Source organism: Bos indicus, chromosome 1, assembly GCF_029378745.1.
Source record: "Bos indicus isolate NIAB-ARS_2022 breed Sahiwal x Tharparkar chromosome 1, NIAB-ARS_B.indTharparkar_mat_pri_1.0, whole genome shotgun sequence".
Lineage (NCBI taxonomy): Eukaryota > Metazoa > Chordata > Mammalia > Artiodactyla > Bovidae > Bos > Bos indicus.
The window spans coordinates 23,451,405-23,476,161 of NC_091760.1; the positions used below are offsets into that span (position 1 = coordinate 23,451,405).

Here is a 24,757-nt window from a genome sequence, read left to right on the forward strand (position 1 = left end):
AAATAATAGCAAATGAAGCAACCGACAAACAACTAATCTCAAAAATATACAAGCAACTCCTACAGCTCAACTCCAGAAAAATAAACGACCCAATCAAAAAATGGGCCAAAGATCTAAATAGACATTTCTCCAAAAAAGACATACAGATGGCTAACAAACACATGAAAAGATGCTCAACATCACTCATTATCAGAGAAATGCAAATCAAAACCACTATGAGGTACCATTCCACACCAGTCAGAATGGCTGCGATCCAAAAGTCTACAAATAATAAATGCTGGAGAGGGTGTGGAGAAAAGGGAACCCTCTTACACTGTTGGTGGGAATGCAAACTAGTACAGCCACTATGGAGAACAGTGTGGAGATTCCTTAAAAAATTGGAAATAGAACTGCCTTATGATCCAGCAACCCCACTGCTGGGCATACACACTGAGAAAACCAGAAGAGAAAGAGACACGTGTACCCCAATGTTCATCGCGGCACTGTTTATAATAGCCAAGACATGGAAGCAACCTAGATGTCCATCAGCAGATGAATGGATAAGAAAGCTGTGGTACATATACACAATGGAGTATTACTCAGCCATTAAAAAGAATACATTTGAATCAGTTCTAATGAGGTGGATGAAACTGGAGCCTATTATACAGAGTGAAGTAAGCCAGAAGGAAAAACATAAATACAGTATACTAACGCATATATATGGAATTTAGAAAGATGGTAACAATAACCTGGTGTACGAGACAGCAAAAGAGACACTGATGTATAGAACGGTCTTATGGACCTTGTGGGAGAGGGAGAGGGTGGGAAGATTTGGGAGAATGGCAATGAAACATGTAAAGTATCATGTGGGAAACGAGTTGCCAGTCCAGGTTCGATGCATGATGCTGGATGCTTGGGACTGGTGCACTGGGACGGCCCAGGGGGATGGTATGGGGAGGGAGGAGGGAGGAGGGTTTGGGATGGGGAACACATGTATACCTGTGGCAGATTCACTTTGATATTTGGCAAAACTAATACAATTATGTAAAGTTTAAAAATAAAATAAAATTGGAGAAAAAAGAAAAAAAATAAAATAAAAAAAAAAAAAAAAAAATGGAGGGGTGGTAATTTTTTAATTTTGAACCATCACCTTCCCTTACATCCACATGTCTTTGAAGATAGTTATTTTTCACTTGTTTGGAATAACTGCCTCATAACTTCACTATATCTTGAAAACAATCTCAAGCAGGGGGAAAACTGCTTAGGTTTCTGAACGCACATTAGGGGATCAAAGAGATAACAGGCAAAGAAGGATGAAAACTTTCAGTAAAGGTTTACTTCCACATAAATAATTTAAAGCTTCCATAAAGTGGGTACATTCCTTATGACTCAAACAAATAAACTTGACTGAAGGATTGTGGTAACCTAACTCCTTGCCTTTGTTTCTTGAAATCATAATTCTGGGAAAGAGGAATGCAGTTTTCTTACATGACAAATACTTGACCTTTTCTAAAGATGTCATTTTCTCCACATGCCCACAGGAGTGACAGAGATGGAGGGTCAGAGAAGGCAATGAATGTGATTTGCATTTTGAGAAAAAGAAAATGCAAATGACAGAAGTGCTATGCAGGAGACAGAAAAACAGATCTTTCCTGGCCACTTTTCTAAACCGATAGACCCCGGCTCTCCACCTCATCACCAGAGACCTCTGGCTGTTTCCTCAATCAAAATAAATATTAAAGAAAAAATTTTCCCTTGAGGTTTTTACATGTGTCTTTCTGTCAGCCTTGTTGTTTTTAAGGTTTCTGTAAGAAATCAGTCCTGAACATTCATTGGAAGGACCGACGCTGAAGCTAAAGCTTCAATATTTTGGCCATCTGACATGAAAAGCCAACTCATTGGAAAAGACCCTGATGCTGAGAAAGACTGAAGGCAGGATGAGAAAGGGGTGACAGAGGGTGAGATGACTGATGGCATCACTGACTCAATGGACATGTGTTTGAGCAAACTCTGGGAGCTAATTGAGGACAGAGAAGCTTGGTGTGCTGCAGTTCATGGGGTTGCAAAGAGTTGGACATGACTTAGCAACTGAACAACAATGAGCAAAGAAGAAAGCATAGGGACTTCAGAAGAGTCCACACCCAGGTCACAACAGTACCACAATTTTTCTCAAAGCTCCTAGCAGACAGAACTGCAAATATATCATTAACCCTGAGCTTTCTAAAAAAAAAAAACAGATTCCTTGAGTCACCCAGATCTGTCTTCTTGATTTTCATCGATTTATTTTCAAAGTTTCTGCAACAATTAATTGTTCATTATTTACAATATCCTTCTGGGATGAATCAATGCTATTATCTCTGGTGTAATTCAATACTACAATATTATCTCAATATGTTTCAGTCTACTTACTGTGTTCCCTGGTCTGCAAGGATGTCTTACTGCCATGACAGGCTTTAACATTGGTTTGCTGCTAATAATTAAAAAAAAAAAGTTTTTGTGCTAGTTGCTCTTTTTACTAAAATGGTCCCCTGCCAAGTCACAACTTAAAAGGGTTAGACCTTTAATACCTTTAATGCCATTGGCTGTCAGCTATTCCAAGGGGGCAAGATGGTTACAACAGCCCACTACTTCCCATGGGTGGTCCTAGCGCCTCCTAGGGAGTTGCAGCGAACACTTGGAGTCCATTGCCACTTTCAGAGATGGGCTAGGGGCTGAGGGGTCTAATGCAAATGGATAAGCCTCTCATTGGGGCAATAAATGCCCTCCCACCCGGCACTATTGCTTATTCATACCTACAAATAATAGTCCTTTTATCACAATATATTGTAAGCATCTGCCTCATCTGAAACAAACTCCTATTCACTTCTGTGTGCTTTGTGCCAGTCACAGAGGGTGCTCTCAGAAATATGTGATGCATTGAACTGAATTCAGTTTAAATCAGGAATACTAAGCCATTTGGCTTCCTCCTTTTCCACAAGTCAATAAAATGGCAGCTAACCTAGTTGTTATTTTTCAGGTGCTCTCAGCTGAATGTGGCAAAAAGCCAGGTAGGTGTGAAGAGAACTGATAGTGTATTTCTTCCGTTCCCAGGCTTCTGGGTCTTTGCCATAGGAGAGAGTGGCAGTGAGCCAGAAATGGAAGCCAGAATGGTAGAGGGAGGGTGAATTTCTGTCTAATACCACAGTATCCCATAATTATAACTTACTCCATGCTAGAATGCTAGTACTAGAGAAATGTATTAGATGCATTGACAATTCTAAACTATTCTGAGGGAAGTATCATAGGATCAGAAGTCAAACAGCAATGAGAGAAAAGTTAAAAACCTCACATTTCTGTTATTGCATTTTACAGTTTACTTCCAGGAAATCTCAGCACTTGACTTTCTGGATTCAGATTTCTAAACACTTTTAAAAATAAGAGCACTGCCTGCTATGGGTCATGACTTTCCTTTTGATTCCAAGTTTGCAACGTCTATACTCACAAGGTAAGCTGAAAGATTATGTGGGGTGAGGCTGGGCAGTCTATCATATAGCAATGAAGCCCCATGGCAAGAGCTTCGTTGCCCAACTTTGCCGGCATCTGTCCCAGGGGGAGGAACACTCTCACTGAGGCAGCAAGGTGAGTGTGAGGCCTTTGAGAAAGGAAGAGATGGGATCTCTGAGGTCTAGGGTTCAGAGGGAAGGAATTGTTGTAGCAATGGTTATTTTTGTTATTATTCCAAATACAAGCACAAATCACACACATACACAAACACTGGAAATACTAGTTACATGAGTAACAGATACCCATATATGCCCTTGTTAGCATAATTTATAGCATGTGTGAATAGTATGTGTGTGCGTTTAGTAGTGTCTGACTCTTTGTGATGCTATGGGCTGAAGCCCACCAAGCTCCTCTTGGGATTATCCGTGGCAAAAATACTGGAGTGGGTTGCCATTTCTTTCTCTAGGGGATTTTCCCAACCCAGGGATTGAACCCACATCTGTGTCTCCTGCACTGCAGGCAGATTCTTTACCACTGAGCCACCTGGGAAGCCCTAATCAATATTAAATGGCTCAGATAGATGTTTTGTTTTGTTTAAAAACAAAATTTGGATTGATGATCTACAACAACAGTACCATGAAATGTCCAGAGACAGTTTTCATGACACTACTCTCTCTACCTCATCTCTTGTTTTTTTTTTTTTTGGTTTGCACACTGGGGCATGTAGGAATTTAGTTTCCTGACCAGGGATTTTACCTGGTCCATCTGTAGTGGAAGCGAAGAGTCTTCACTACTAGACTACCAGGGAAGTCCCTCTACCTCCTCTCTTGACTCACATTCTTTATTTCTGCCTTCTTAACTTCTGTGATCCATATTCATTCCATCTGCCTTTGGGTATTGCTATTGATATGTTGTGGGCATAGTCTAAGCTCAATGATAAAGCAGAGTTAAAATAATAGCTAAACTTTTCTGGTAGAGTTCTAACTTGAACAAATGATGGACCAGGAGTCAAAAGACTTGTGCACTAGTCTAAGTTCTAATGAGTATCCATGCAATTAGCCACATGTGCTAATGCATCAGAGAGCTTCTTGGTAATCTGAACTTTGATTTTCCATCTGTAAAATGGAATAAGAAATTTACTTTCTGTCCACCTTAAAAAGCTATAAGATCAAGTGAGATCATATACATGAAAGCTTTCTTTTTTAGCAAACTATGAAGTGCTATAAAATATCCTTGAATTCATATTTATGGTGAGGAAGTATAGACTTCTATCTGGAATAAAAGTAAAGGGACAATAGCAGGTGACTAGCTGAAAGTGTAAAAATAAAAGCTAGAAAACTACCTGTAGGAACTAAATTAACGTTAGAACATCAGCAATGGTAATGTTTAATAGGATCCTATTTACATCACTGCTGAAGTCAGGTAGGTGCAGATTGGCATTTGAATTTTGTATAATTGCCAATATATTGTTGATTTAATACCCAAAGTTTATTTGCCTAACAAATACCACAAAAGCTAAACTAATTTAAGAAAGTATAATGCCACATTCCCATGACCCCCAATCTCTGCTTCATGCTTTAAGTTTTATTTTCTGTTCATTGTGTTTTGCCCTCAAGTTTATAAGGAGAGGAATACAGTGGATGAGTCAATAATGAATATTCTTGCCAGAAAAATAAACACTGAATTGAACTGTTGTTAATAAGAGTATCACATGTGAAAACAAATGAGGCAATTTTTCTGCCGTACTTGGCATTTAAAAGCCCTCACCGTTCAGAGTTCTGGGTTTTCTTTGTTGAAGTATTAATACACCAAGGAATTGGAAGAAATTCAGAGAATAGCTACCAAATTAAAAAGTTGAGTAAATAAAGAAGGGTTGGGAGGATGGGGAAATCTTAGTTAAGAGAAAAGCAAAATAACTAGCACAGTAAAAGGTCAAGGGAAGATAGTAAACTTAGAACCATTTCACATAGCAAGCAGGGATAAAATACGACGCGTTAAAGCTCTTGCTGGTAGAACCTACAGTAACAAAAGAAAATACACGGCGACATACCAATTATCCAGTTCCATTTGAGGGCAAAAAGGTCCCATTTTTAAGAATTATCTTGAGGATCATAACTGTAATCATCCACAATGCCAACTTGCTTGATTTCCCCAAGTCACTTCTGTGCTTTCTTTCCTTCCATGAAAGACAGAAATAAAGATGAAAATTACCTGGACACCATCCCTCAAAGCTATTAAAATGCTAAAGTGTAAACAGTGCAAAAGAAAGATAGACATTACAGAATGAACAATTTGTATTTTATTTCTAAATTATTCAAAATCTCATGGAAATGTAACCCCGACGGTATTGTAGACAGTAACGACCCCAAACATGACTGCCCAGAGACTATTTAAACATGTTTCACTGGGAATATCATGACTTCCATGTTTCTGCACAGTGGGTAATTTATTCTCATTTTGGACTCCAGGCAGCAAGTGTTGATTCTTGCCAAAGACGATGTAAAATCTCCCCTCTCCTGTTGCCACTGAGGTTGCTACTACCACCGAGAGAACAGAATTGCCAAAGAGAGCATAGATCCAGATTGAAGATTGAGGCAGGAGACAGTGACAGTTTACCACACGGCCTCAGAGAGGGTTTGGTGAGATTTTTGGACAAAAGCAAGTATTCTGAAAATCAGTTGAGAATGCTTCAGTATATTTGTACTCTGATTAAATACATATGCTTATAATAAAAGATAATAGTGAAAATTCAAGTAGCAAATATTCCAGTGAAGATCACTTGGGGCAAGAGAAAAACCAGGCACACAGAAAAAGATTCCATGCCAAGCTAGAAGTATTTCCCCAGATGATGGAGAATCATCCCCTCTTCCTCACAGAGAAATCTTAATAAAATGTGGCAGTTACTTCTAATTTTTTTTTTAAAAATTTATTCTAATCTGAAAATAAAAAAGATAATTTCCTAAAGTCATTAAGCATTTATTATATCATTTATTAGGAACTAACAGAAAATATTAAAAGATCACATACTAAAACCACCCCTAATAAAGCCAGGAGAAAGATAATTGAGGGGCACCAATAGTTTGGAGAATTTAGCTTATGTAAACCAATTTCAGAAAATAATTTGTTAATTAAATTTTGGGGAAAAAGATAAAACTAGTATTATTTGCAAATGATATAAATTTATGTCTAGGGAATCCAAAATAAATAACTAAAATCTTTTTGTTTTTTTAAAAACATATTTTTTTGTTTCTAGAAATAGGATGTCATATATCAGAAAGTATAAAGGTTAAAACCTATCAGATTTCACGATTGATTGCATGTTGGTAGCAAGGGAGAAGGAGATATCAAAGAATAAAGTTTTAACCTGGATCATGAGCCTGGTCCTCTCTGGGTTACTGCCACAACTCCATTCTTTCCCTTCTAACCAATTATACTCACAGCTGTTGGGTTGATTTTTTTTTTAATTGAGACACAGTGGACATAAAATATTATGCTAGTTTCAGGGGCAATATAACAATATATTTGTACATATTATGAAATGATCACCACAGAGTCTATCTAGTCAACTTCCATCACCACACATGGTTACCTTTTTTTTCTTATGGTGAGAAATTTAAAATCTACTTTCTAAGCAACTTTCAAATATATGACACAGTATTGTTAATGATATTCACTGTGCTGTACATTATATCTTGTACGTGCATGCTAAGTCACTTCAGTGGTGTCTGACTCTGTATGACCCTGTGGACTGTAGCCCACCAGGCTCCTCTATCCATGTAATTCTCCAGGCAAGAAATACTGGAGTGCGTTCCCATGCCCTCCTGTAGGGGGTCTTCCCAACCCAGGGATGGAACCTGAGTCTCTTATGTCTCCTGCATAGGCAGATGGGTTCTTTCCTGCTAGGTCCAACTCGAAAGCCCTTATCTCAGGACCTAATTATTTTATAACTCAAAGTTTGCAAATTTTGACAACCTTCACTCATTTTGCTCACTCCCACCCTCCCACCTCTAGCTACCAATCTATTCTCTGTATCTACGAGTTCAGTTTTGTATTTTCTTTAATTCCACATATAAATGTATCATATGGTATCTGTCTTTCTCTATCGGAATCATTTCACTTAGTGTAATATCCCCAAGGAGCATCCACGTTGTTGCAGATGGCAAGATTTCATTCTTGTTTTATAGCAGAAAGTATTTCATTGTATGATATATATAACATAAATATATATATATACACACACATATATATATATAAATGGATTTTTAAAATGTGGTATATATTGATGTTTTTGAACTGTGTGGTTTTGGAAAAGACTCTTGAGAGTCCCTTGGACTGCAAGAAGATCAAACCAGTCAATGCTAAAGGAAATCAGTCCTGAATATTCATTGGAAGGACTGATGCTGAAGCTGAAGCTCCATTACTTTGGCCACCTGATGCAAAGAGCCGACTCATTAGAAAAGACCCCGATGCTGGGAAAGATTCAAAGGAGGAGAAGGGGACGACAGAGGATGAGATGGTTGGATGGCATCACCAACTCAACCTACATGAGTCTGAGCAGTCTTTGGGAGTTGATGATGGACAGGGAGGCCTGGTGTGTTGCAGTCCATGGGTCGCAGAGAGTCGGACATGACTAACTAAGTGACTTCACTTTCACTGATATATGTGTATGTGTGTCACACTTATACCACACATACACATACACACACACGCACACATTTATCACTTTTTATTTATCCATTCATCCATTAATGGACACTTAGGTAGCTTCCATGTCTTGAAAGTGTATTCAGTCACTCAGGCACATCCGACTCTTTGCGACCTCAAAGACTGTAACCCACCAGACTCCTCTGTCCATGGAATTCTCCAGTCAAGAATGCCGGAGTAGGTTGCCATTCCCTTCTCCAGGGGATCTTCCTGGCCCAGTGATAAACCCAGGCCTGCTGCACTACAGGCGGGTTCTCTATTGTCTGAGCCACCAGGGAAGGCCTTCTGTGTCTTGATTATTATAAATAATGTTGCAATAAACATCAAGGTACACATCTCTTTTCAAGCTAGTGCTTTCATTTCCTTCAGATAAATATCCAGAAACAGAATTGCTGAATCATTTGGCAGCTCAATTTTTAATTTTTTAAGGAACCTCCATACTATTTTCCATAGTGGCTGTAGCAGTTTACATTTCTACTAATAGTACACAAGGTTCCCTTTTCTCCACATTCTTACCAACACTTACTTCTTGTCTTTTTGATAATAGCTATTATAACAAGTATCAGAATATGTTATGGTGATTTTGATTTGGCATTTCATGATGATTCATGATGGTGAACACATTTTCATATACTTGTTAGTCTATGTCTTCTTTGGAAAAATGTTTATTCAGATCCTCTTTGCATTTTTTCATTAGATTATTTGTTTGGGTTTTTGTTTATTTCTTCCTATTGTGTTGTGTGAGTTTTTAAATATATTTTGAATATTAACCCCTTCTCAGAAATATGATTTGTAAATATGTTATCCTTTGCTGTGCTAAAATAATTTTAAAACTAACAATTAAGTTCTATAAATTGGCTCTATATGGGGAAAACCACAAAAATTAATAGTTTTCCTTTATGAATAAAAGATTAAGTTGGAAAATAATATCAGAGAAAAGAAGAAATATTAGCAACAAAATTTGTTAATGCTTAAATATGGATTTAACAAGGAAATAATAAAAAGTATAAGAAGAAACCTATACTGTCTAACTAAAGAACATATAGTAACAAATATAGCACTTTGCTAGATGGGAGTATTATTAGAGAAATTTAATAGTATTCCAAACAGAAGTTTGACATTTTTTTCTTTTTTCAATCTGACAAGTGGATACAAAAAAACTAAGAAAATTTTGGAAAAGATAATGAGAAAATGAGAAAGTATGTGTCCTGCCAGATATTAAAATGTATCTCCTTATTATTATAAATATAAAATCTCATAGGCACACAAGAGTTGAGAAGTAGTTTGGTGGACTAGAATAGAGTTCAGTATAATGCAAGTTTATATTGGAATCTACATATGATACATTTTGCATTTCACATCAGTGGAGAAAGGATGTTTTATTCAGTTAATAGTTTTAAAGTAACTAATTGTCATACGAAAAAGAATAGTTGAATTATTACATCACACTTGTACCATAATAAATGACAGATCATTTAAGATGTAAATGTAAAAACAACAGAACTATAACCGTACTAGAAAAAATATAGGAGAACTTTTTATAACAGAATCAATATGAGTCAAAATAAGTCAGATACCATTCTCATCTATTGGTTTTACAAAACTGAAAAGGTTTAAGGTTGATTTAAAAGTGGAGAAACAGACAGTCTCTTATATTGTTTATGGAAGCATAAACTGTTAAAAATGTTCATACTCTTTAACCCAGCAATCATACTTCTAAGAATCTATTCTTTAAAAATGATAGCAAGAATATGCTGTTAAAAATTTGTTTACAATAAGGAAACACTGGAAGCAACTAAACAATCCACAACTTAACAATCTTGTTTGTTTGTAATTAAATCATAACATGTCTCCACAATGTAATAATATGCAGTCATTAAAAACAATCAGGTGGATAACCTGGAAATACACCATGAATATCCTGTTAAATGCTAAGAGCAATCTTCCAATTATTACATAGAGCATGGTCCCGTTGACATGATTGCTGGGTTACAGCAAGGAGAGCATTGAGACTGGATGATTACGCAACCCTCTATCGCCAGGCATCATGCCTCTGCAGTTATGTCAAGGCTTGTAATGAACAGTGTGTGGATAAACAGACAGGGTAGTAACCCAATTAACTGATGACACTATAGAGAACTAGGAGATGTTAGAGCCAGAAAAACAGTTTCTAGGACATTATTCTCAACACCTCACATTAGCTGAAAGCAAGTGAAGTATAGGCCCTTGGCATATTTTACCCTTCATTCCAGGCTGGATACTGACAAGTTAATTGGAATTCTCAACCATACAGATGAGCTTTGATGAAAACCAACACCATGAGAGAAAGAAAAACAAAACACAAAAGAAATTGATGTGGAATAAAAATAATTATTTATGCAATCAGAAAAGATATTGAAAATAAAATTTAATTACTCTTAATATGATGCAGGTATTTCATCTAGGATGTATGGACAGGTGACTATGAAAAAGAAACAATATATATTTATTGAAATTAAAAAAACGTTTGATATATAGCCTTAATAGCCATAGCTGAAGAGAAACCCAGTAGAAAAAAAGATGGAAGAACTTTCCCAGAACAACTCAAAAGTGCATAAAATTTAAAAATAGAAAAAAGAATTAAAAGACAGGGAGGAAAATTACCAAGAGGCCAAAATCTATCTAGTATGATTTCCAGAAGAAAAGCCTGAAGAGGATAAAAAGAAAGCCATTGAATAAAATATCTGAGAGTATATAATCACAATTACAGTGATTACAGTGAAGTGGAATTGAAGGGGGGTGGGAATGGATAAAGAAAAGCCTTTTAATGGTTAAACATTGAGTGACTTTAAATTTTTGTGTGTAACACAAAGTATCACGTTACACACAAAATTTGAAAAGAGAGTTCCAGAAAAACATCTGTTTCACTGACTATACCAAAGGCTTTGACTATGTGAATCACAACAAACTGTGGAAAATTCTTCAAGAGATGTGAATACCAGACCATTTCACCTGACTCCTGAGAAATCTGTATGCAGGTCAAGAAACAACAGTTAGAACTGTACATGGAACAATTTTCCAAATTGGGAAAAGAGTATGTCAAGGCTGCATATTGTCACCCCCCTTATTTAACTTATATGCAGAGTACATCATGCGAAATGCCAGGCTGAATGAAGCACAAGCTGGAATCAAGACTGCTGGGAGAAATATCAATAACCTCAGATATGCAGATGACACCACCCTTATGGCAGAAAGTGAACTAAAGAGCCTCTTGATGAAAGTAAAAGAGGAGAGTGAAAAAGTGGCTTAAAACTCAGCATTCAGAAAACTAGGATGATGGCATCCAGTCCCATTACTTCATGGCAAATACATGGGGAAATAATGAAAACAATGAGACACTTTATTTTCTTGGGTTCTGATATCACTGCAGATGGTGACTGCTGCCATGAAATTAAAAGATGCTTGCTCCTTGGAGGAAAAGCTATGACCAACCTAGACAGCATATTCAAAAGCAGAGACATTACTTTACCAACAAAGTTCTGTCTAGTCAAAGCTATGGTTTTTCCAGTAGTTATGTATGGATGTGAGAGTTGGACCATGTAGAAAGCTGAGCATCAAAGAATTGATGCTTTTGAATTGTGGTGTTGGAGAAGACTCTTGAGAGTCCCTTGGACTGATGCTCCTGCTAAGTCACTTCAGTCGTGCTGACTCTATGCAACCCCATTGACAGCAGCCCACCAGGCTCCCCTGTCCCTGGGATTCTCCAGGCAAGAACACTGGAGTGGGTTGCCATTTCCTTCTCCAATGCGTGAAAGTGAAGTTGCTCAGTCGTGTCCCACGATTAGTGACCCCATGGACCGCAGCCTACGAGGCTCCTCCATCCATGGGATTCTCCAGGCGAGTACTGGAGTGAGGTGCCATTGCCCCTGGTCTGAAAGGAAATGGAAATCAGTCCTGAATATTCATTGGAAGGACTGATGCTAAAACTGAAACTCCAATACTTTGGCCACTTGATGCAAAGAACTGACTCATTGGAAAAGACTGATGCTGGGAAAGATTGAATGCCCAGGAGGAGAAGGGGAGAGGATGAGATGGTTGAATGGCATTACCGACTCGATGGACATGAGTTTGAGCAAGCTTCAGGAGTTGGTAATGGACAGGGAAGCCTGACGTGCTGCAGTCCATGTGGTCACAAAGAGTTGGACATGACTGAGTGACTAAGCTGAACTGAAAATCTTACAATTATCTTTCTAGGGTACAGACATTGGAAGGACTGATGCTGAAACTGAAACTCCAATACTTTGGCCACTTGATCCTAAGAGTTGACTCATTTGAAAAGACCCTGATGCTGGGGAAAATTGAGGGCAGGAGGAGAAGGGGACGACAGAGGATGAGATGGTTGGATGGCATCACTGACTCGATGGACCTGGGTTTGGGTAGACTCTGGGAATTGGTGATGGACAGGGAGGCCTGGCATGCTGTGGTTCATGGGGTCACAAAGAGTCGGACAGGACTTAGCGACTGAACTGAACTGAACTGAGGGAACCCAGATCAGGTAAATCTTTGCTAACTCTTAGGATTACTATTCTATTCTCCAACAGAAGTAAAAGCCAAGTAAACAGAATACGTTTCATAATTCTATCTTAAAAAGACTTAATTCAGCATGAGTCTACCTCTACTGATTTTAATAAAACAAGTGACAATTGTAACACAAAGAATTTGCTTTACTACAATCATTCTCATGGCTGTTTGTTTTGTTTGGTAACATTCTCAAATAGATGAGGCCAAGTCATCATAACAAGAAGTGGAATCTTGAAGAGGTTATCTGCATGATTCTAGGAGACCTCCTGCTTATCATATTTGGACATTTATTCCAAATGTTTGATTTGTTAATATACTCTAACCATTTTCTGCTGCTGCTGCTGCTAAGTCACTTCAGTCGTGTCCAACTCTGTGTGACCCCATAGATGGCAGATCACCAGGCTCCCCCACCCCTGGGATTCTCCAGGCAAGAACACTGGAGTGGGTTGCCATTTCCTTCTCCAATGCATGAAAGTGAAAAGTGAAAAGTGAAAGTGAAGTCGCTCAGTCGTGTCTGACTCTTCGAGACCCCATGGACTGCAGCCTACCAGGCTCCTCTGTCCATGGGATTTTCCAGGCAAGAGTACTGGAGTGGGGTGCCATTGCCTTCTCCGAACCATATTCTAGTACTTTTTAATTATTACAACTATAGTCTTATCTTAAATGAAGAATGAGAATCTCTCTGTCTTTTTAGATAACCACAAGTCACAGCCAAACAACAAAATAGTGAATCGGGTTTCCTCTCCAATAAACTAATAAGAGGATATAGTAAAGTTTCTCAGTTGTGTTCGACTCTTTGCGGCCATATGGACTGTAGCCTACCAAGCTTCTCTGTCCATGGGATTTTCCAGGCAAGAGTACTGGAGCGGGTTGCCATTTCCTTCTCCCGGGGATCTTCCCGACCCAGGGATGGAACACAGGTCTCCCGCATTGCAAGCAGATATTTTACCCTCTGAGCCACCAGGGAAGCTCCAATAAGAGGATGAGGATTTTAACTGTGTATTTGTTTAAAGGGATGTCAGGTAGGACTCTATGTAATTTCATCTGCCACTTCTATCACTATCTATCTTTGCATCAAAATTCTATTTTGGGGTTCCCAAATGAAATATAAACATTCTCACCTAGTGATAAACATAGAAATACCACCATTTCCCATACCTATTTATTGAGTGGGGGAAAAAAAAAAAACTACTTGAGAATAGTATCCTAGACAGAATTTCTGCCAGGATCCAGGGACCAGAGCAGACTGAGGCCACAGAACCAACAAAAAAGGCTCTGACAACAGAAGTGAGCACAAGAGACAATTCAGTTCAGTTGCTTAGTCATGTTCGACTCTTTGTGACCCCATGAATCGCAGCACGCCAGGCCTCCCTGTGCATCACCAACTCCTGGAATTCACTCAAACTCATGTCCCTCAAGTCAGTGATAGCATCCAGCCATCTCATCCTCTGTCTTCCCCTTCTCCTCCTGCCCCCAATCCCTCCCAGCATCAGAGACTTTTGCAATGAGTCAATTCTTCACATGAGGTGGCCAAAGTATTGGAGTTTCAGCTTTAGCATCACTCCTTCCAAAGAACACCCAGGACTGATCTCTTTTAGAATAGACTGGTTGGATCTCCTTGCAGGCCAAGGGACTCTCAAGAGTCATCTCCAACACCACAGTTCAAAAGCATCAGTTCTTCGGCACTCAGCTTTCTTCACAGTCCTACATTCACCATACATGACCACTGGAAAAACCATAGCCTTGACTAGACGAACCTTTGTTGGCAAAGTAATGTCTCTGCTTTTAAATATGCTATCTAGGTGGGTCATAACTTTCCTTCCAAGGAGTAAGTGTCTTTTAATTTCATGGCTGAAATCACCATCTGCAGTGATTTTGGAGCCCCCCAAAATAAAGTCTGACACTGTTTCCACTGTTTCCCCATCTATTTCCCATGAAGTGATGGGACCAGATGCCATGATCTTCGTTTTCTGAATGTTGAGCTTTAAGTCAACTTTTTCACTCTCCTCGTTCACTTTTAACTAAAAAGAGGCTTTTTAGTTCCTCTTCACTTTCTGCCATAAGGGTGATGTCATCTGCATATCTGAGGTTATTGATATTTCTCCCGGCAATCTTGATTCCAGCTTGTGCTTCTTCCAGCCCAGCATTTCTTATGATGTACTCTGCATGTAAGTTAAATAAGCAGGGTGACAATATACAGCCTTGACGTACTCCTTTTCTATGTCCAGTCTGTTGTTCCATGTCCAGTTCTAACTGTTGCTTCCTGACCTGCATACAGATTACTCAGGAGGCAGATCAGGTGGTCTGGTATTCCCATTTCTTTCAGAATTTTCCACAGTTTATTGTGATCCACACAGTCAAAGACTTTGGCATAGTCAATAAAGCAGAACTAGATGTTTTTCTGGAACTCTCTTCCTTTTTCCATGATCCAGCAGATGTTGGCAATTTGATCTCTGGTTTCTCTGCCTTTTCTAAAACCAGCTTGAACATCTGGAAGTTCATGGTTCATGTATTGCTGAAGCCTGACTTGGAGAATTTTGAGCATTACTTTACTAGCATGTGAGAAGAGTGCAATTGTGTGGTAGTTTGAGCATTCTTTGGCATTGCCTTTCTTTGGGATTGGAATTAAAACTGACCTTTTCCAGTCCTGTGGCCACTGCTGAGTTTTCCTAATTTGCTGGCATATTGAGTGTAGCACTTTCACAGCATTATCTTTCAGGATTTGAAATAGCTCAACTGGAATTCCATCACCTCCACTAGCTTTGTTCATAGTGATGCTTTCTAAGGCCCACTTGACTTCATATTCCAGGATGTCTGGCTCTAGGTGAGTGATCACACTATTGTGATTATCTTGGTCATGAAGATCTGTTTTGTATAGTTCTTCTGTGTATTCTTGCCACCTCTTCTTAATATCTTCTGCTTTTGTTAGGTCCATACCATTTCTGTCCTTTATCGAGCCTATCTTTGCATGAAATGTTCCCTTGGTATCTCTAATTTTCTTGAAGAGATCTCTAGTCTTTCCCATTCTGTTGTTTTCTTCTATTTCTTTGCATTGATCGCTGAGGAAGGCTTTCTTATCTCTTCTTGCTATTCTTTGGAACTCTGCATTCAGATGTTTATATCTTTCCTTTTCTCCTTTGCTTTTCGCTTCTCTTCTTTTCACAACTACTTGTAAGGCCTCCCCAGAGAGCCATTTTGCTTTTTTGCATTTCTTTTCCAAGGGGATGGTCTTGATCCCTGTCTCCTGTACAATGTCACTAACCTCCGTCCATAGTTCATCAAGCACTGTATCAGATCTGGTCCCTTAAATCTATTTCTCACTTCCACTGTATAAGCATAAGGAATTTGATTTAGGTCATACCTGAATGGTCTGGTGGTTTTCCCAGACTTAATTTCTTCAACTTAAGTCTGAATTTGGCAATAAGGAGTTCATGATCTGAGCCACAGTTACTCCCAGTCTTGTTTTTGCTGACTATATAGAGCTCCTCCATATTTGGCTGCAAAGAATATAATCAATCTGATTTCAGTGTTGACCGTCTGGTGATGTCCATGTGTAGTCTCCTCTTGTGTTGTTGGAAGAGGGTGTTTGCTATGACCAGTGCGTTCTCTTGGCAAAAATCTATTAGGCTTTGCCCTGCTTCATTCCATATTCCAAGGCCGAATTTGCCTGTTACCCCAGGTGTTTCTTGACTTCCTACTTTTGCATTCCAGTTCCCTATAGTGAAAAGGGCATCTTTTTTGGTTGTTAGTTCTAAAAGGTCTTGTAGGTCTTCACAAAACCGTTCAACTTTAGCTTCTTCAGTGTTACTGGTTAGGGCATAGACTTGGATTACTGTGATATTGAATGGTTTGCCTTGGAAATGAACAGAGTTCATTCTGTCATTTTCGAGATTGCATCCAAGTACTGCATTTCAGACTCTTTTGTGGACCATGATGGCTACTCCATTTCTTCTAAGGGATTCCTGCCCACAGTAGTAGATATAATGGTCATCTGAGTTAAATTCACCCATTCCAGTCCATTTTAGTTCGCTGATTCCTAGAATGTTGACGTTCACTCTTGCCATCTCCTGTTTGACCACCTCCAATTTCCCTTGATTCATGGACCTAAGATTCCAGGTTCCTATGCAATATTGCTCTTTACAGCATCGGACCTTGCTTCTATCACCAGTCACTTCCATAACTTGGTATTGTTTTTGCTTTGGTTCCCTCCCTTCATTCTTTCTGGAGTTATTTCTCCACTGATCTCCAGTAGCATATTGGGCACCTACCCACCTGGGGAGTTTCTCTTTCAGTATCCTATCATTTTGCCTTTTCCTACTATTCATGGTGTTCTCAAGGCAAGAATACTGAAGTGGTTTGCCATTCCCTTCTCCAGTGGACCACATTCTTTCAGACTTCTCCACCATGACCCACCTGTCTTGGGTGGCCCCACACGGCATGGCTTAGTTTCATTGAGTTAGACAAGCCTGTGATCCGTGTGATTAGATTGACTAGTTTTCTGTGATTATGCTTTGTGTGTCTGTCCTCTGATGCCTCTCACAACACCTACCATCATACTTGTGTTTCTCTTACTTTGGACGTGGGGTATCTCTTCACGGCTGCTCCAGCAAAGCGCAGCCACTGCTCCTTACCTTGGTCGAGGGGTATCTCCTCACAGCTGCCCCTCCTGACCTTGAATGTGGAGATTCACATTCGCCCCTCCTCTCAGCCCTCCTGCACCCACGCAGCCACCACTCCTTGGATGTGGGGTTGCTCCTCTCGGCTGCCACCCCTGACCAACAAAAGACAATGTCCCTCAAATTAAAGTTTGGCTTTTCCATCAGGTAAGTAGGCATTAGAAGAGGCCTGACTTGAAGGTGAAAAAATTTAGAAGTTTAAATGAGCTGTAATATCTGCAATTTTTGAAATTTTTAAATGAAATCACAAATAACAAAGAAACCAATAATCATGAAAAGTCTGGAAGTTAAAAAAAAAAAAAAAGAAGAACAAATTACTTCATAGTTATTTCAACAGCAGTTTCTCTGCACTGTCAGTTTCTTACCAACTTCTTGGGATGAAATGCTTGTGCTAATGCATGCAGGAGCTGGAAATCTGGCCAAATTCTTCACATAGTAACTGCTTCTCTACTTTTCTCCTGATACGAAAGCTGGATCCCTCCAGTGATATGTACCAACGTCACCAAAACTAAATATAAAACAAATGCACACAAGTAATGTCAGTGCTGAAGTGATGTGAACTGTGACAGGAGTTTTACTTTTTATAGTGTTTCCCTGAAACAACTCCAAAGCCTCAGTTCCATCATGGCTGGGTTTTAGAGGTTTAGTCCTTTAGAGGGAAAGCCATCTATCCTGCTGTTCCCCTGCAGGTGATGGAACACTGCAAAGCTCTATTATCTCGAAAGCACTTCTTTGGTTAATTCTCAAGACCTCATTTCTCAATCCAGCAGTGTGGTTGAGCAACTGCATGTGTTCTTCAGAATCAGAATTACAGTCCACAGGGAATCCAGATCCCCTGTTCCTTTTAAGTCCTTTTCTGTGTACTTTGAGACAAAACATTTGGAGGCATGACCCATGTAAAATATCACATAGCTCAGAAAAAAAGCTTTTACTTCTCCAGAGGCAGTTGAGGTAAAAGGAGCCAGTCTTGGTCTCCTTAAACATCTGTGAGTCATTTTCCCACCTAGATGTTAGACGTTGTTATCTCCCACCCATGGGGAAGTTAGAAGTCCAGTGGCCTTTCTCTCCTTCCACCATTGTTTCAAAGGCTGATTGTGTATTAATTGTTGACCTTTGACTATGAATGATTTTAATCATTATAATTTTCTTGGGAAATTTGCATTTAAGCCTTGCTTCTAATTGTGTAAAAGTTACATAAAAAATATTTTGTTCCTTATTAAGTTTAGGCATCATATAAAACTTGGCTATGATGAATTCTCATCATATTCATGATCTTTTCTCTTACATGAAAGAGGAAATAAGCAGAAGCCAGACTAGACTATGGCCATAACTGAGGGAGCCCAGAGCTGACAGAAAGCAGAATATTGTGGGTCCAGGCAGCGTGCCCAACTTCCGCACCCAGGGCTGGCCTACTCAGGCTTCACTCTTCATACCCTGTGCTTCCTCTCTTCTGCTGCTGCTGCTGCTGCTAAGTCACTTCAGTCATGTCCGACTCTGTGCGACCCGATAGACGGCAGCCCACCAGGTTCCCCTGTCCCTGGGATTCTCCAGGCAAGAACACTGGAGTGGGTTGCCATTGCCTTCTCCACTTCATGAAAGTGAAAAGTGAAAGTGAAGTCGCTCAGTCATGTCCGACTCTTAGCAACCCCATGGACTCTTGTCTGGGAAAGCCTCTCCTCTAGGGACCCGTTATTCTTTTACTCGAGAACCCAATATCTCAGTGATCCAAACCCATTTACAATGGGGGGAGGGGGTGGTGGTCAGAACCTAGAATCTTTCATAGAGAGTGAAGTAAGTCAGAAAGAGAAAAACAAATATCATGTATTAATACATATATATGGAATCTAGGTAAAAGGTATCAGTTCAGTTCAGTTCAGTTGCTCAGTCGTGTCTGACTCTTTGCGACCCCATGAATCGCAGCATGCCAGGCCTCCCTGTCCATCACCAACTCCCGGAGTCCATCGAGTCAGTGATGCCATCTAGCCATCTCATCCTCTGTCGTCCCCTTCTCCTCCTGCCCCCAATCCCTCCCAGCATCAGAGTCTTTTCCAATGAGTCAACTCTTCGCATGAGGTGGCCAAAGTACTGGAGTTTCAGCTTTAGTATCATTCCTTCCAGAGAAATCCCAGGGCTGATCTACTTCAGAATGGACTGGTTGGATCTCCTTGCAGTCCATGGGACTCTCAAGAGTCTTCTCCAACACCACAGTTCAAAAGCAGCAATTCTTCGGCGCTCAGCCTTCTTCACAGTCCAACTCTCACATCCATACATGACCACAGGAAAAACCATATAGATGAATCTATTTGCAGGGCAGAAATAGAAGTGCAGTCATAGAGAACGAACTTGTGGTCATAGCAGGGGAAGGAGGGGGTAAGACAAATTGAGAGAGTAGTACTGGCATATATACATTAACATGTGTAAAACAGATAACTAGTAAAGAAGCTGCCGTATTAACACAGGGAGCCCAGCCTGGTGCTCTGTGATGACCTAGAGGGGTGGGATGGGGGTGGAGGATCAAGGAGGGGAATATGTGTATATATAGCTGATTCATGTTGAGATACAGCAGAAAGTAACCCAGCATTGTAAATAAACTATATTCCAATTTAAAACATTTAATTAAAAAAAAATTTTACCCTGTGCTTTCTTCTCTTTCATGTTTATCTAAATTCCCAGGTGCTTAGGGAGCACCATGTCCATAGGGCCTAGAAGTTCTACTTCCTTAAATCCATCATTTCACAAATTATTCAACGTGAAATTTTAGTTGTGTACAAAGGTCAGGAAGATTTCAGAATGAAAACAGTGACATGAATACAAGGAGAAAGAGTGTAACACTAGTACCCTCAAACCCCAACAGTGAAGTGCACCCATGTATTCCTCCTCCTCACCTTCTTCCCTACCTCCTCCCAACCTTGAAGAGCCAGAGACAACCCAGTGGAGGAGAGAGCAAAGCTCAAAGCAGGAAAGGGGAGAGAACTCCACCAACAGATGCCTCACCTCTTCCGCATCGTGTCTTACCTGTTGACCAGGCCAGAGCTGAGAGAGGTTGTTTAGCTCTAAATGTAGGATTGGTATGAATACAATGGATGGAATCTGTCACTGATGTGAGGCAGTTTTTAAGTTTGAAAACATCGGGATTCTTTTATACTCAGAAAGAATAGAATTAGAAGATGAATCTGAGATAGCAAATAGGGTAAAAAAAATTGAACTATTTCACTGAGTAGTTCAAAGGGACAGGAGAAACAAAAATAGTTGATCAGCATGCACCCTAAGGCCTGGTGTACACCACTTTGAGGTAAGCAGTAGTTTGTTTTCATTTAGGAGCACTATTTCAGGCACAACTGTCTATGCAGTACGATGACAATGGTGCTGATATTTATATTCTTTCCTCTGTCACTGGCTTTGGAGAAAGGAAGTGCATTCCAGAGACCCATATGTTGGGTATGCTGAATAAGGAGCAAAAAAGTGTTCAGCACAATAATGACCGACACTGATAATTCATGTTAAAGATTGATGAAAGAGCAAAATATAACAAGAAAAACAATATTTTTATTATAAAAACTCTATCCCCAGTCCAGTATGGAAACAGTCCGTGGGGAGTGCTGTAGGCTTAGAGGAGCAGAGACAAAGTTTTGAGGAATTTGAGAATGAGAATTTTCTCTCTTTAAATACAGAAAAGGAGACTGTCTGTAGAATTATTTGTGAGAATGGCCACAAGGCTGCTGTCAGAAGTATAGGGCGCCACCAGATGTCTTTTTCTAAAACAATGGATTCTAGGGATTTAGCTCATAAAATAAAATTGTTAGGGGAAGCACACTGATTGAAACTGCCCACCCTGGCCAGGCACCATAGTAACCATTTGCATGAGTTGTTTTACTACAGGAGGTCCTGGTAAAGAACACGGAACTAATAAGCCTCCACCAACCAGAAGAGTTCGGGAAAGGTAAAAAGGAGACACCACATGTCCAACTACCTCCTCCCAGAATCCTTCTCTCTGGCATCCATCTTGGCTGAACAAGGTGTGCACCACCAGGAAGGGCTCTGAGTCAGAATAACTGGCTAAAGACAACCTGGAAACTAATCCCATCACCATAAAACCCAAGACTGCAAGCCATGTGACAGAGCTGTCCTCCTGGGTTCCCTTACCCTACTGCTCTCCACCCGGGTGCCCTTTCCCAATAAAATCTCTTGCTTTGTCAGCACATGTGTCACCTCAGACAATTCATTTCTGAGTGTTAGACAAGAGCCCACTTTCGGGCCCTGGAAGGGGTCCCCCTTCCTGTAACAAAATTACTATGGTTCAGACTCCGGTTCTGGTGATTTTAAAACATGTCAGCAAGTTCTTTGACGTGTTCTCATCAAGAAGCAAAGTCTAAATCTTCTCCCGTTGGATATACACTGACCTTGGTGACTCGTTTAAACAACAAAAGCATCAGTGATGCTACATGGATTTTAAGTATCAGTCACAAAGAGATAAGACTTCCACCTAGCTCTTTCTTGGAACATGGCCTCAGAGCTCTGAATGACCATGTGAGAATTCCAACTTCTCTGAAGATACCATACTGCACAGAAACAGGAGAACGCAAAGAGAGATGCATGAAAAGCCTCAGCTGTTAGAGTCTTGCCAGCTCAGGGGCAACAGGTGAATGAGAAGCTGCTAGATAATTCTGGTCCCAGTCACTGTACTGTCCCTAGAAGAAGAAACCATTCTAGGATTGTGGTTGTTTATTCACTAAGTCATGGACTGTTTCCTGACAGGCTGCTCTGAACATGAGATTATCCAGGCAAGAATACTGGAGTGAGTTGCTACTTCCTTCTCCAAGAGATCTTCCCAACTCAGGCATAGAACCCACGTCTTGTGCATTGGCAGGTGGATTCTTTATAGTCTGCAAATATTTCAATTTAATTTGCACTTTCATAATTACTAGTTAGTTTGAACAGCTTTTCATTTTGATAGTCTCTGGCTAATCATTGTCCATTTGAGTATTTTGCTTATTTGTTCTGGAACTGCTTGTGCTTTTTTTTTTTTTAGGAGTTTTTTTTATAGAATTTTGATACTAAACCTTTCAGCTTACATAGTTGCAAATATTGTCACCTTTTTTGTCACTTGTATTTTTAGTTTTTTATTGAACCCAATGATAAAAGATTTTGGTTTTAATTTTTTCTTGAAATATAAAGAGTACAAATCTTAAATGTACAGATCAATGACTTTTTATATATCTATACACTTGTGGTGTGCATACTCAGTCATGTCTGACTCTTCGCGACCCCATGGACTGTAGCCTGCCAGGCTCCTCTGTCCATGAAATTTTCCAGGTAAGAACACTGGGGTGGGTTGCCATTTCCTTCTCCAATGCATGAAAGTGAAAAGTGAAAGTGAATCCACTCAGTCCTGTCTGACTCTTCGCGACCCCATGGACTGCAGCCTACCAGGCTCTTCCATATGAGATTCTCCAGGCAAGAGTACTGGAGTGGGGTGCCATTGCCTTCTCCATATCTATATACTTGGGAGGGTATATAAAAGATATACACTTTTATATGTCTATATACAATAGGGAAGGAACACCCCCCACCCATCCACAGAAAATTGGATTAAAGAATTATTGAGCATGGCTCCCAACCATCAGAATAAGACCCAGTTTCCCCCTCAGTCATCTCTCCCATTAGGAAGCTTCTATAACCCTTTTATCCTTATTCATCAGCAGGCAGACAGAATGAAAACCACAATCACAGAAAACTAACCAATCTGATCACATGGACCACAGTCTTCACAAACTCAATGAAACTATAAGTGAAGCCATGTAGGGCCACCCAAGATGGACGGGTCATGGTAGAGAGTTCTGACAAAACGTGGTCCACTGGAGAAGGGAATGGCAAACCAGTATTCTTGCCTTGAGAACCCCATGAACAGCATGAAAAGGCAAAAAGACAGGACACTGAAAGATTAACTCCACAGGTCGGTAGGTGCACAATATGCTACAGAGATGAGTGGAGAAATACTACAGAAAGAATGAAGAGATGGAGCCAAAGCAAAAACAACACCCAGTTATGGATGTGACTGTTGATGGAAGTAAAGCCTGATGCTATAAAGAGCATTATTGCATAGGAACTTGGAACATAAGGTCCATGAATCAAGGCAAATTGAAAGTGGTCAAACAGGAGATGGCAAGAGTGAACATCAACATTTTAGGAATCAGTGAACTAAAATTGACTGGAATGGATGAATTGAAATCAGATCACCATTATATCTGCTACTGTGGTCAAGAAGCCCTTAGAAGAAAAGGAGTAGCCATCATAGTCAATAAAAGACTCTGAAATGCAGTTCTTGGATGCAATCTCAAAAAGGACAGAATGATCTCTGTTCATTTCCAAGGCAAAGCATTCAATATCACAGTAATCCAAGTCTATGCCCTGACCAGGAATGTTGAAGAAGCTGAAATGAATGCTTCTATGAAGAACTACAAGACCTTCTAGAACTAACACCCCAAAAGAGATGCCCTTTTCATTATATGGGACTGGAATGCAAAAGTAGGAAATCAAGAGATATCTGGACTAACAGGCAAATTTGGCCTTGGAGTACAAAATGAAGCAGGCCAAGGGCTAACAGAGATTTGCAAAGAGAACATACTGATCATAGCAAACACCCTCTTTCAACAACATAAGAGAAGACTCTATAAATGGACATCAGAGATGGTCAATACCAAAATCAGATTGATTATATTCTCTGCAGCTGAAGGTGGAGAAGCTCTATACAGACAGAAAAACAAGACCCAGAGCTGACTGTGGCTCAGATCATGAACTCCTTATTGCCAAATTTAGTTTTAAATTGAAGAAAGTAGGGAAAACCACTAGACTATTAAGGTATGACCTATATCAAATCCCTTATGATTATACAGTGGAAGTGCGAAATAGAGTCAAGGGATTAGATTTGATAGAGTACCTGAAGAACTATGGACAGAGATTCGTGACATTGTACAAGAGGCAGTGATCAAGACCATCCGCAAGAAAAAGAAATGCAAAAATGCAAAATGGTGCCTGAGGAGGCCTTACAAATAGCTGAGAAAAGACGAGAAGTGAAAGGCAAAGGAGAAAAAGAAAGATATACTCATTTGAATGCAGAGTTTCAAAGAATAACAAGGAGAGATAAGAAACCTTCCTCAGTGATCAATGCAAAGAAATAGAGGAAAAAAATAGAAAGGGAAAAACTAGAGATAATTTTCTTCAAGAAAATTAGCGATACCAAGGGAACACTTCATGCAAAGATAGGCACAAAAAAGGACAGAAACATTATGGGCCTAACAGAAGCAGAAGATATTAAGGTAGCAAGAAAACACAGTAGAACTATACAAAAAAGATAT

At 39.8% G+C, this 24,757-nt stretch overlaps 1 long non-coding RNA gene across 1 annotated transcript in view; it reads left to right on the forward strand.

The window, feature by feature from the left end:
- Positions 1 to 2,923: 2,923 nt before the first annotated feature.
- LOC139178239 (uncharacterized) overlaps positions 2,924 to 24,757 on the forward strand; it is a 29,112-nt gene continuing 7,278 nt past the window's right edge. Inside the window, exons 1-2 of the long non-coding RNA XR_011562684.1 lie at positions 2,924 to 3,026; positions 3,331 to 3,463. This is a non-coding gene — a long non-coding RNA (uncharacterized lncRNA). The remainder of the gene's footprint in view (positions 3,027 to 3,330; positions 3,464 to 24,757) is intronic.